At 37.1% G+C, this 10,052-nt stretch overlaps 1 long non-coding RNA gene and 1 pseudogene across 1 annotated transcript; both read right to left on the minus strand.

Moving 5' to 3' along the window:
- Window positions 1–1,607: 1,607 nt before the first annotated feature.
- On the minus strand, window positions 1,608–2,733 carry LOC112202269. The gene is made up of 3 exons (XR_005799373.1): window positions 2,629–2,733; window positions 2,123–2,190; window positions 1,608–1,704 (listed from the first exon to the last, which is right to left on the minus strand). It is a non-coding gene; the product is annotated as an uncharacterized LOC112202269 (long non-coding RNA).
- Window positions 2,734–2,808: 75 nt separating this feature from the next.
- LOC121049154 lies at window positions 2,809–8,489 on the minus strand (annotated as a pseudogene).
- Window positions 8,490–10,052: the final 1,563 nt, after the last annotated feature.

The raw sequence follows: 10,052 nt of genomic DNA on the forward strand, positions 1-10,052 counted from the left end.
TCACATCAAGAGGCATAGAGATCGAGGAATTAGACTACTAAGCGACCTGCCCACGCAATCACGCAACGAGTGTAAATCACCATGCTTACAACCCCTCGAATACGAAATTGAAGGTTTCTAGCTTAGAAATTAGAGCGGGTCAAGCCTCTAACTCTGTCCTAGACATGCTCAAAATATGCACACTAAAGTTGACTAGACTCCTAGACATGCATTTTAACCCAACAAAAATAGATACAAGCATCCATCATATGAAAATTGCATCGTTACATTAAATTAAACATTTTTTACACAAAATTTGAGCTAGGGCACATAACCTTAACCCCTAACAAGAAAATTACTCACAACCCATAATTATGAACATCAAAGATACAAAATTCAAATGGAAAAGAGTATAGAAGTGTAGGAGAAAACAAGAATAATCACAAATAACTAAAAAGCTAGCATGACTAGTCTTGAATTCACTACTAGAATTTTTGCCTTAGACATCAGCCAAAAACCGATGTTAAAAAAAAAACCATCCGATGTCTTAGTGGGTGATGTTAAAGATCACGAACAACCAGACATCGGTCAAAAACTGATGTCCAGTTCAAAAATAGACATCGAATAAGCTTATGGAACCGATGTAAAACCGTTATTATGATGACATATTAGTGTGTTTAGATATTGTTAAATCTTCATATTTTGACATTTAATGCTTAATGAAGGATAGGTCCAATAGTAGAAGTATTCATTTTAACATCGTTACTCATATTAGAAACGATGTTTTATATGGCATCAGACATCGGATTCTTTTCATTTTGTGCCTGCGGTTTGTGAGGTTCACGCATATTTTCCATATATCCCACTATTTAAGATTCAATATACATTCCTTAGTATTGTATGAACGATGTGCAATATTATAATAAACATCATTTCCTTTTATGAAGTGATGTCCATTTTATTATATTACATCAGATTTTAGGTTAACGACGATGTCCATATTAATAGTAGACATCATTTCCCAAATTGTAAATCGATGTCCATTTTGATTCTAGACATCGTTTCCCAAATTGTAAGTCGATATCCATATTGATGTTATACATCGTTTTCCAACTTGTAAATCGATGTCCATATTGATACTAGACATCGTTCCCTGTAGTTTACATCGACGTCCATTAGTTTTTTTAACATCGCTTCTTACTCAATACATCGTTATCCATGAAAAACGAGACATCGATTTTTGTTTCGAATCTGATGTATCATCTCTTTAATGACATCGTTTTTCTAGTTTAATACTGATTTGAAATAAATGTATATACATCATATCCTTTATAAGAGCATGATGTCCACTAACTTTTTAATTGCTGCTACAAAATCAACCAAATCCACATTTGACAACATGAAATTCTAAATTAATTTGAATATGGGGCATTGCATTAATTTTTATCAACACATGTTAATAGTTCAAAAATAGGCAAAAAGACCCCAACCTACTTCAAGGCTAGCCTAAAACATACAATTGCAATAACTACATGGAGTTTAATTTGTTCGCAGCTACTGCAACAATACAGCTACTCCAAAATGGTTCAAGAAAATCTAACTAGCCTTACTCAAAATCACTTTGCTAGTCTCCATCTATAGCAGAGTCTGCAAATAGTCAGCCACTTCAATGTTCACCTGGTCAAGTTGTTCTTGGGTGTATCTTTTCCGAGTCTTTGCTGCCCGCTAAAAACATATAGAATAACATAAGTCATAATCATCGGGTAAAGGGGTTCGTGATTATAGACAAGCAATCGTCTCTAAGCTGGCCGCATAGTACAAAATAAATTGCACGTAGTCCATCACAATTTTTGTTACTTTCAATTGCAAATTCCTAAGAAGTACGAGGAGTGCAAGTAAGATTGACCTATTTTGTTGACCATAATTCTAACTGTTAGTTTATGTGTAAACTAGTCTACCCTGCGACTACAAGGATTTGCATTGTTATTCTTAATTGTTCCCGTTTGTCATATTGGGATTGATTTTTGTTAACCAAACGAGACATTCAATCCTGAAATCATTGATGACAGATTGAGATGGGTGCCTAGTTGAGCAGAAAATGACTAATTTGCTTTTCATTAGGAACACATGCGCAACTACTAACCTTTAAGCTGGAGTCCAGTTTTCCTGCAAGAGTCGTGAGCAAAGTAGATTTGCCAGAACTTGGGTGTCCTAAAAGCAAAGTCATCCTACGAAAGGAAAAGAAGAAACATTAATATAGAAGTACACCTCTATGTTGATATTATGGTTACATTACATGTGAAAGCGATGAATTTCTTTAACACAGCACCATCTCATCTAGGAATATACATTACATGTCAGCTATCAATAAGTTATACTTATGCAGTTGAAGAGTAAAAGTAATACGGCTAATTACTTTTGCACCAAATACAGTCCATATTTGGTAACTATATCTATCAATGCATGATCTCAATAAATACAATAGGCCTCTGCTTTTTTAATTTCCAGTGTCTCCATTTCCTTTCATATATGCAGGTCAAGTAACTATTATGGAAGACCAGCATTTCAATAGAAATTAATTTCATTTCCAAATTAATGGAAGCACTTCCAGTGAGCTGATCAAATTAAAACTCATGACTATACATGTACCTCTATACCATCATGAGTATAGTTGATGAAAGTAGGCAAAGCTCTTGATCCTGTTTGAACATCTGCCATGATATTCAGGTTCTCGTCCCGCACTTCCACCTTTCGAACCTCCAATCCCACTCTTTAAGCCAAAAAAAAAAAAAACACAGAACAATTTGCGGTGAGTAGTGTAATTTAGAATCATAAGTCAACATTTGCTGAACTGATCTAAACTCAACAAATAATATAAGAAAGTTATCCACACTTTGAACAAAACAGTACCTGCTTGCATAGGTCCTTCAAGAAACTCAGAGTATGCAAAGGGCTTTATGTCATTGAACTTAGCAATGAACAAGTGCTTTACGATATCGATAATCATTTCACAGACGAATACCACACCAGCGTTCTGCAGTACCCAAATGTTAAAACAGTTTCCCATCAAATGTTTCCTCCATAATGTTTTGATCTAGGATGAATATGATAAATGCAGAAATGTGGAACCTCTCCACAGAATCTGATCTGGTCACAAACAAAAAATAAAGTAAAATCAAAGAGGATTTAGGACCATCTGAAAAGAATATAAGACTAATCTAATTTAATTCATCGGACACAGAACCACATCTAGTTTAATTAACATAGTGGCTATAAGCCAATAAAAGGAAGCAAACTCACCAATGCATACCAGGCTATGAATGTTTTCCTTACTATATCGCTTGAACACATTGCTTTTTATCTCGGTAAAGTTATAGGACACCAGCAAAGCGAACAAGGCATTATTGTGAGCAACAATGCAGTTTGACAAAGTAATTGCCTGAACTAAGAGGATAAATGAATGAATACTAACGTAGAGTCAAGGATCCAATGACATTGAAGGGAAAATAACAGAACAAAAATCATAAATTTCCAAAGTAAGGATATTTGAGGCAGTCACGGCTAAAGCTTGGTCGCAAGTAAATCTCCAAATCCAGAATCTCATGTTTTCTGTTGGACAACTACCAAGTCCATCTGCTGAGTTAAATAGAGTTTGCAATACATTTCCATTAAAACTCTGACATAGTTTGACAAATATCTGTATAGAGGGGCAAGAATTAGTAACATGAGTGTTAGCTAAAACACTGTAACAGAGTAGTGCAATCACTACATATCAAACTGATGGACTGATATTAGACCATCCACCCATTGTATGTTCATCATATATAAGTGAACCATTCTAACATGAATGAGTGAGGTAGGGCCAGACTTTTGACCCTTGATTATGGTAATAATCTTTCACTAGTTGGTGTAAAAATTGTTTTTGATAAATTTTTGTTTCTTCATCTATTTTCCTTTTTGTAAGTCTGAATCGCAAAGTAAAGAAACAAAAAGTAACTGTTTATAGACACTGCTGCCAACAGCAATGCTTCAAAATGAATATTTGAATTCTATTTTACTTCTGCCTTCTAAAAGGGTCAAGTATACATATTTATATATTTCTGAAGAGGAAAAAGAATTCAACAAGGGTATAACATAAATTAGATTATAGGTTCAAAATCTCAATTACCTCCAACACATTGTACACCACATACAATTTGAGTGTTCCTTAACCACGAATCATGTGATATATTAAGCTGATATCTGAAACAACCCAATGAATAGATAAAAAGACCAGTTAGTACAGTGATCCGACTCTTGTTCTAATTGATGGGAATTGGGATCACATTCTAATAATCCCGGCAAACTGGCTTTAGTTAGATGCTTCATGAATATTTAACACTACTATTTTTGAAAAAAGCACATAGAAGGCTTTCCTAACCTGTTTGCTCCAAAAGAATGACACCACAATCCATTATCGTAAAACACCCAAAATCAGACAGCTCTGCTGCAGATGCCCTCCAGCACCTTATTCCTCCAATGCAATACCTGGTAATTGAATCGAAAATCATAAAAAAATAAAATTAAAAAAATAAAATTAAAAAAAATAAAATTCATAAAAGGCTTTGTAAATAAAAAGAGCTAGTACGAAGATTTATCTGACTATGAAAAAACCCAAGTCGTCCAAACCAAAAAAAACCTCAAAACCAGAAGAACCTTAACCCCAAAACCAGATGCTGGAGCTGTGGGAGACAATTCTTCCGGGGACTGGATCTGAAGTAAGGGTTGAGAGGGAAGACGAAGAGAGCGAAGGCTTCTATCTTCTGAGCTTACCAATTTTATCATGTGATTGTATTGGGCTTCCAGTCTTCTTCAGGGAACACAGGTATCCCCAAATCTCCACCCATCTATAATTAAAACCCTAAAATTGAAAACCCCCAAAATTCTCAGGACCCAAATAGAAAACAAAGAATTCAGTCGCAGTGACTCACCATTAACGCGATTAATTTAGATCAAAACATGTTGTAGAGGGTGCTTTGCCAGATTGAAATCTTTTGAGATCTTAGAGAGCTCGAGAGAGAGAGAGCTTGCGGGTGGAGGCGATAGCGCCGGCGAGGGGGTGGAGGTGGTTAATGAGAAAGAGATAGTAGCTGGAGTGAGCGCAGAGGAAGGCGATGGTGGCCATGGAAAGAGGGCGGGAGAGGAAGGAGGAGAGAGCTACGGTTTCGAGGAAGAGGGAGTGTGTGACAATTGGGCGAAGTGAGTGAGATAGAAATGGGAAAACTGACGAAGTGTGGGTGGAGTGGAAATTTTGTTCCCCGCGTGTCCAAATTTTTAACTTAATCTTTTCCGCGGTTTTTTTTTTCAATTTCAGAATTAAATTGTAGACATCGGTCAACAGTAATAAACGATGTCAATTATATGAATATAAATCGGAATTTGAGGAATCGATGTTAATGACATTTTTTTACATCACGTGAATTCCTCACCGATGTAATTGTCGTGATGTCTAAGGCCAAAATTCTAGTAGTGATTACAACTCCCACAATTACTCAAGTCTTGAATCTTGTAGAGGTAGAACCCTTTCATGAATTCTTGAAGGTTTGGGTGAGTAAATCCTTCGATTCTCTAAAATAAAACTAACAAAAATATGGAAAAGGGTGGAGGAGGAGAGCAGCCCAAGGGCCTGCCCTTTTATGTGTTGAGCGGCACTGTCCGTCTCTTATGAGAATGGAATGGTCTAGCAATATATATGGAGGCGCTGATGCAAAGAAGAGAGAATGGTATATAGGGTATGGTGAGGTGTCAGCGTGTGACTGGCTGGGGAGAAAAAGGAAAAGAAGAGAAAGTGGTATTGGATTTGGCACGTGGGTTTCGAACTTCCCATTTTTGCTCAATTAACCACAATGTTTAATTGAGCCCATTAATTAGGCTAAACGTGCAACTTGTTTAATTAATCATTAATTAATCAAACAATCACTTTTTACTTCTTCTTCTTTTACCTTTTTTTTTTCTTTTATTTTCCATAAGCCGTAATTATTCCTTGCGCCCGTCATGATGTTGGGTAACCCCTTGGTTTGGCATAATCTCTTAAACCGCTTGGTTTCCCTTGTTTTTGAAACAAAACAGTAGCCTTTCCTTGGTTTTCACGAATTGTTTCTATTCTGATGTGCTGTTCCTTTGAAGGTTCTTTATTAGGGAAAAAAAATATAAATAGTACTCCAACTATGACCCATTAATCTAAATTTTCATACCCAACTTTTCAAAACTATCACATTAGTACCTAAAATAGCCAGCCCGACCCAACATTAGTACCTGCCGTCCATGACAACGTTAACTATCATGCCACGTGGCATATTTGGATGGGTAAAACCGTCCCTTCGTATTGAGAAGGTTTGCTCTTGAACCTGTTGAAGTTGCTACCCTTGAAGCTGTTGAAGCTCCAAAAGCCGCCCTCCATCATCTCCTCCATCATTCTCTTAGGCATCCCATGTTTCACCACCTGGAAGAACCCATAGCTCTCTGTGGCCCTTTGGACTTGGTCAATCACCTCAGCACGCCTTTGACACTAGCTTTAGAGTTGTCGAAGGCCTTCAGCTACTGCAATGATCTAGGTAGCTTGATTTCCCGGTGACCATATTCATGAAATCTGGTTGATTTTTTTGTTGGTCAAAGAAATCTGGTAGAGTGGTAGATGAAACTGGAGTCCTGCTCTTCTTCCCTTTAGACTTGTGGACGTACAAATCCAAGTGGGTTCTTCAGTTGGATTGTTATGAGTTCTTTCCCAAATCTTTTATTCAAAAATTGGATGAAAACATAGCTTACCTTAGGTTCATTATGCTGTGGGAATGAATGATGTTGGTTTGGGTTGTTGAAATCTTGTTTTGCTTTAAATTTTGCAGGATTTTAGTGATTTGATTCCTACAATTAAGAGGTGGGGTTCTTGATTGTGAAGGGAATAGCTAGGTAGAATCTGGGGCCATCTAGTTAGGATTCGATGATCAAGATGAAGACGCATGCACATGTTAAGGGGAGAGATGGGTACATTAGTGAAGCCTCAATTTATGGGTCTTGTGCCATTTGGAGCTCTACATAAGCTGCTTTAATGGAGTTGATTCCGGTGAAGAGTTTGGCCAGTAAAAGCCTCCATGAAAGCTCTGTTCTTGGCTTTGAGATCCTTCATTTTTTCGAAATTGTATTCCTCTTTGGTGGCTTTGGCTTTGGTGTTGGGCTTGAGCTTGCAAATGCCATTGTTGGAAGCAGATTTTGGTTGCAGCTCGGAGGCTGATGACCTTGTGGAATGTCCTGACCAGCTTGCTCCGCTTGATCGGAGCTTCTGAGCTTTAAATAGTGTACAGGAAGAAGATAACGAATGAAAGAGAGAGAATCGGAGACCAAAGAGGCGACAGAGGAGGGAGATGGGATCTGCAACTCTGCTTTGGTGGAGGAGATAGATAAGGAAATGACCAAAATACCCATCTAAAATTAGCACGTGGCATGATACTTAACGCGGTCATGGACGGCAGGTACAAATGTTGGGTCGGGCTAACTATTTGGGGTACCAATATGATAGTTTTGAAAATTTGGGTATGAAAATTTAGAATGAGCCATAGTTGGGGTACTGTTTATATTTTTTTCCCTTCTTTAATTTGCAACCCCTTTGAAGTAGATGACTCAGCCCAATTTTTACGATAGCCCATGGTAGTATGTTGATTGACTTTAGTTTTTGCTAGTAAGGTTTCTGCTTTTAATGCTAGCTTCATGGCTTCTGCTAGAGTCCATATCACTTGCAACCCTATCTTGTCTCGGATTTCCGGCTTCAAACCATGTAGATACCTTGTAACTTTCTGAGTTTCCCTTTCTTCCAATCTATTATGCTCGCTAAGTCGGATAAACTCATGGTTATAGTCAAATACAGATCGATTTTGTTGAGCGCAATCGTAGTACTTCTCAAACAAAGTCTGCTCATAATCTCGAGGTAAGAAACGTCCTCTAAGAAGGGTTTTCATCTTCCGCCATGTTTTGACAGGCTCTTTTCCTTGTTGAATTCGTGACTTCTGCAAATCATCCCACCAATAGGCAGCGGTGCTTTTTAGCTTCCAAGCAACTGTCTTCACTTGCTTGTTTTCTGGAATATCCATTAAACTGAAGAACCTATCCACTTCAGAAAGCCAATCAAGAAATTCTTCTATCTGTAAGTTTCCATAGAAGAAAGATATGTCAGCTTTCATTCTATAATTTTCTTCTTGTCGATTTTGTTGTTGATTGTTTGGTGGGCCTCTTTCGTCTTCTTCCTCAGAATCGTAGTTTCGTTCTTGCTGAAGGTGTTGGCCTCGGGTAACTCCTCCGGCTCGCACTGCCACTGTAAGCTGTTGAACATTATTTGCCAATTGATCCACAAGATTTGTTAGAATTGCCAAATTCATGCTGGTGTGTTGACAAAAATTCCCAATATCTTGTTTCATAGCAGTAATCTCCCAACCAGCGTCGATGAGTGTTGTGATATTAACTCTCGCTTCGTCGTCTACCATCAATACATGCAAAACCATGCTCTGATGCCAACTAACGCAGTGAAAGCTATAAGGTTGATAGATGAAAACGGTAGACAAGCGTCAAACCAAATATAAAACAATAAGAGATAAATCTCTGAGAAACTGAATTGTTATTGAATCGTTGATTGCCTAATACAACGTAGAGGGTGCCTTATATAGGCTTTAACTCATAATCCTATTTAATTTAGAACTAGGAAATAACAAACTTGCTGGACTGGAAGTCCTTATTGAAATAGTAAATGTATGCTAAGTCTATAAAGATAAGGAAAATAAACTTAAGAATTATAGTAAACTTATGCTTGCTTACGACGTTATTTATTGATGCGTTTCTCAAGCTGTTCTTTGAATTCTTCTGTAAGTAAGAATAATAGTAAACTTATGCTTGCTTACGACGTTGTTTATCGATGCGTTTCTCAAGCTGTTCTTTGAGTTCTTCTGCAAGGCGTTCTACATCAACCAATCTCTTCCTCTGGTAGTTTCTTTGAAAGACAAGTAATATTTCTTGGCTACTCCAGTGAGGGTAGTCTCAAAATATACTTGAAGATCTGGTGCTTTAAATTTTCTGAGGGTGAGAGCAGTAGCTATCATGAGGCCATCTACCCATTGGTCAATAGTTTTTCTTTTATCTAGAGCTTTATCTAGATTTTGCCATATACCATAATTTGTGATTGAATTGGCATCCTAGGCATATTGTCTTCTGGGACAAATTTTTGAGAATTTCTTTCTTCTTTTTTGCCTGTAGGGACTTTCTGTACAAGGAGTTTCAGTTTTCCCTTTTCTCTGATGATGAAAGTTTTGGAATTGGAGCTTTCTCCGTCTTCCATTTCCATATCTTGATAAGAAATGACTTTTCTTACCTTTCCTATTTTGAAAATTTTCATTTATTCGATTAGTTGTTCTAATCGTTCAGTATTTTTGCAAGATTCTGCTTCATCATAGAGTTCATAGAGCTTTTTTGCTCTAAGCATATTTACTGGTCTATTTGGATAAGTTTCTGGTTCTTCTTCAGTAATAGGATCTGTTGGTTCTTCTACAACAAATTTAGTGCCACTAGTACTGTTGCATCTTCTGAAATTTCTGTTTATTCTGATATTCTTAGGACCGACATCACTTTTCCTGTGATCATCAAATTTTAGACTGATGTCTCCAGTCTTTATACTTTCATAAATTGCCGCTTTAGCACTTTCTAGTGGTTTCTTTGGACCAGATAATTTCCATTCAATAGGGAAAGCTACTTCATTCCATGTAACTTTGTGAATTTGTTGTGAATGGTTCTTCTGGCTGGTGAGAAGTTCAGTAGTAAGACCTCGCATATTTGATATCCTTGTCTTGGGTTCTACTGTGGTACTCATCAGCTTATAGTATATTTTGTATACTATTGCAAGTTCTTGCATATTTTCTTTCATTGATATTCCATCTGTCTTGACTCTTAGTCTGAGACAGTGAGCAGCAACTTTCAAGCTTGTTGAGAAATTTGGAAAACAGTTGAAATAAGCCACTTGATTGCATAAAGATGCTTCAAGCGTTCCCAACAGACTAGCT

This window comes from Rosa chinensis, chromosome 5 (genome assembly GCF_002994745.2).
Source record: "Rosa chinensis cultivar Old Blush chromosome 5, RchiOBHm-V2, whole genome shotgun sequence".
In the NCBI taxonomy this organism is placed as follows: domain Eukaryota; kingdom Viridiplantae; phylum Streptophyta; class Magnoliopsida; order Rosales; family Rosaceae; genus Rosa; species Rosa chinensis.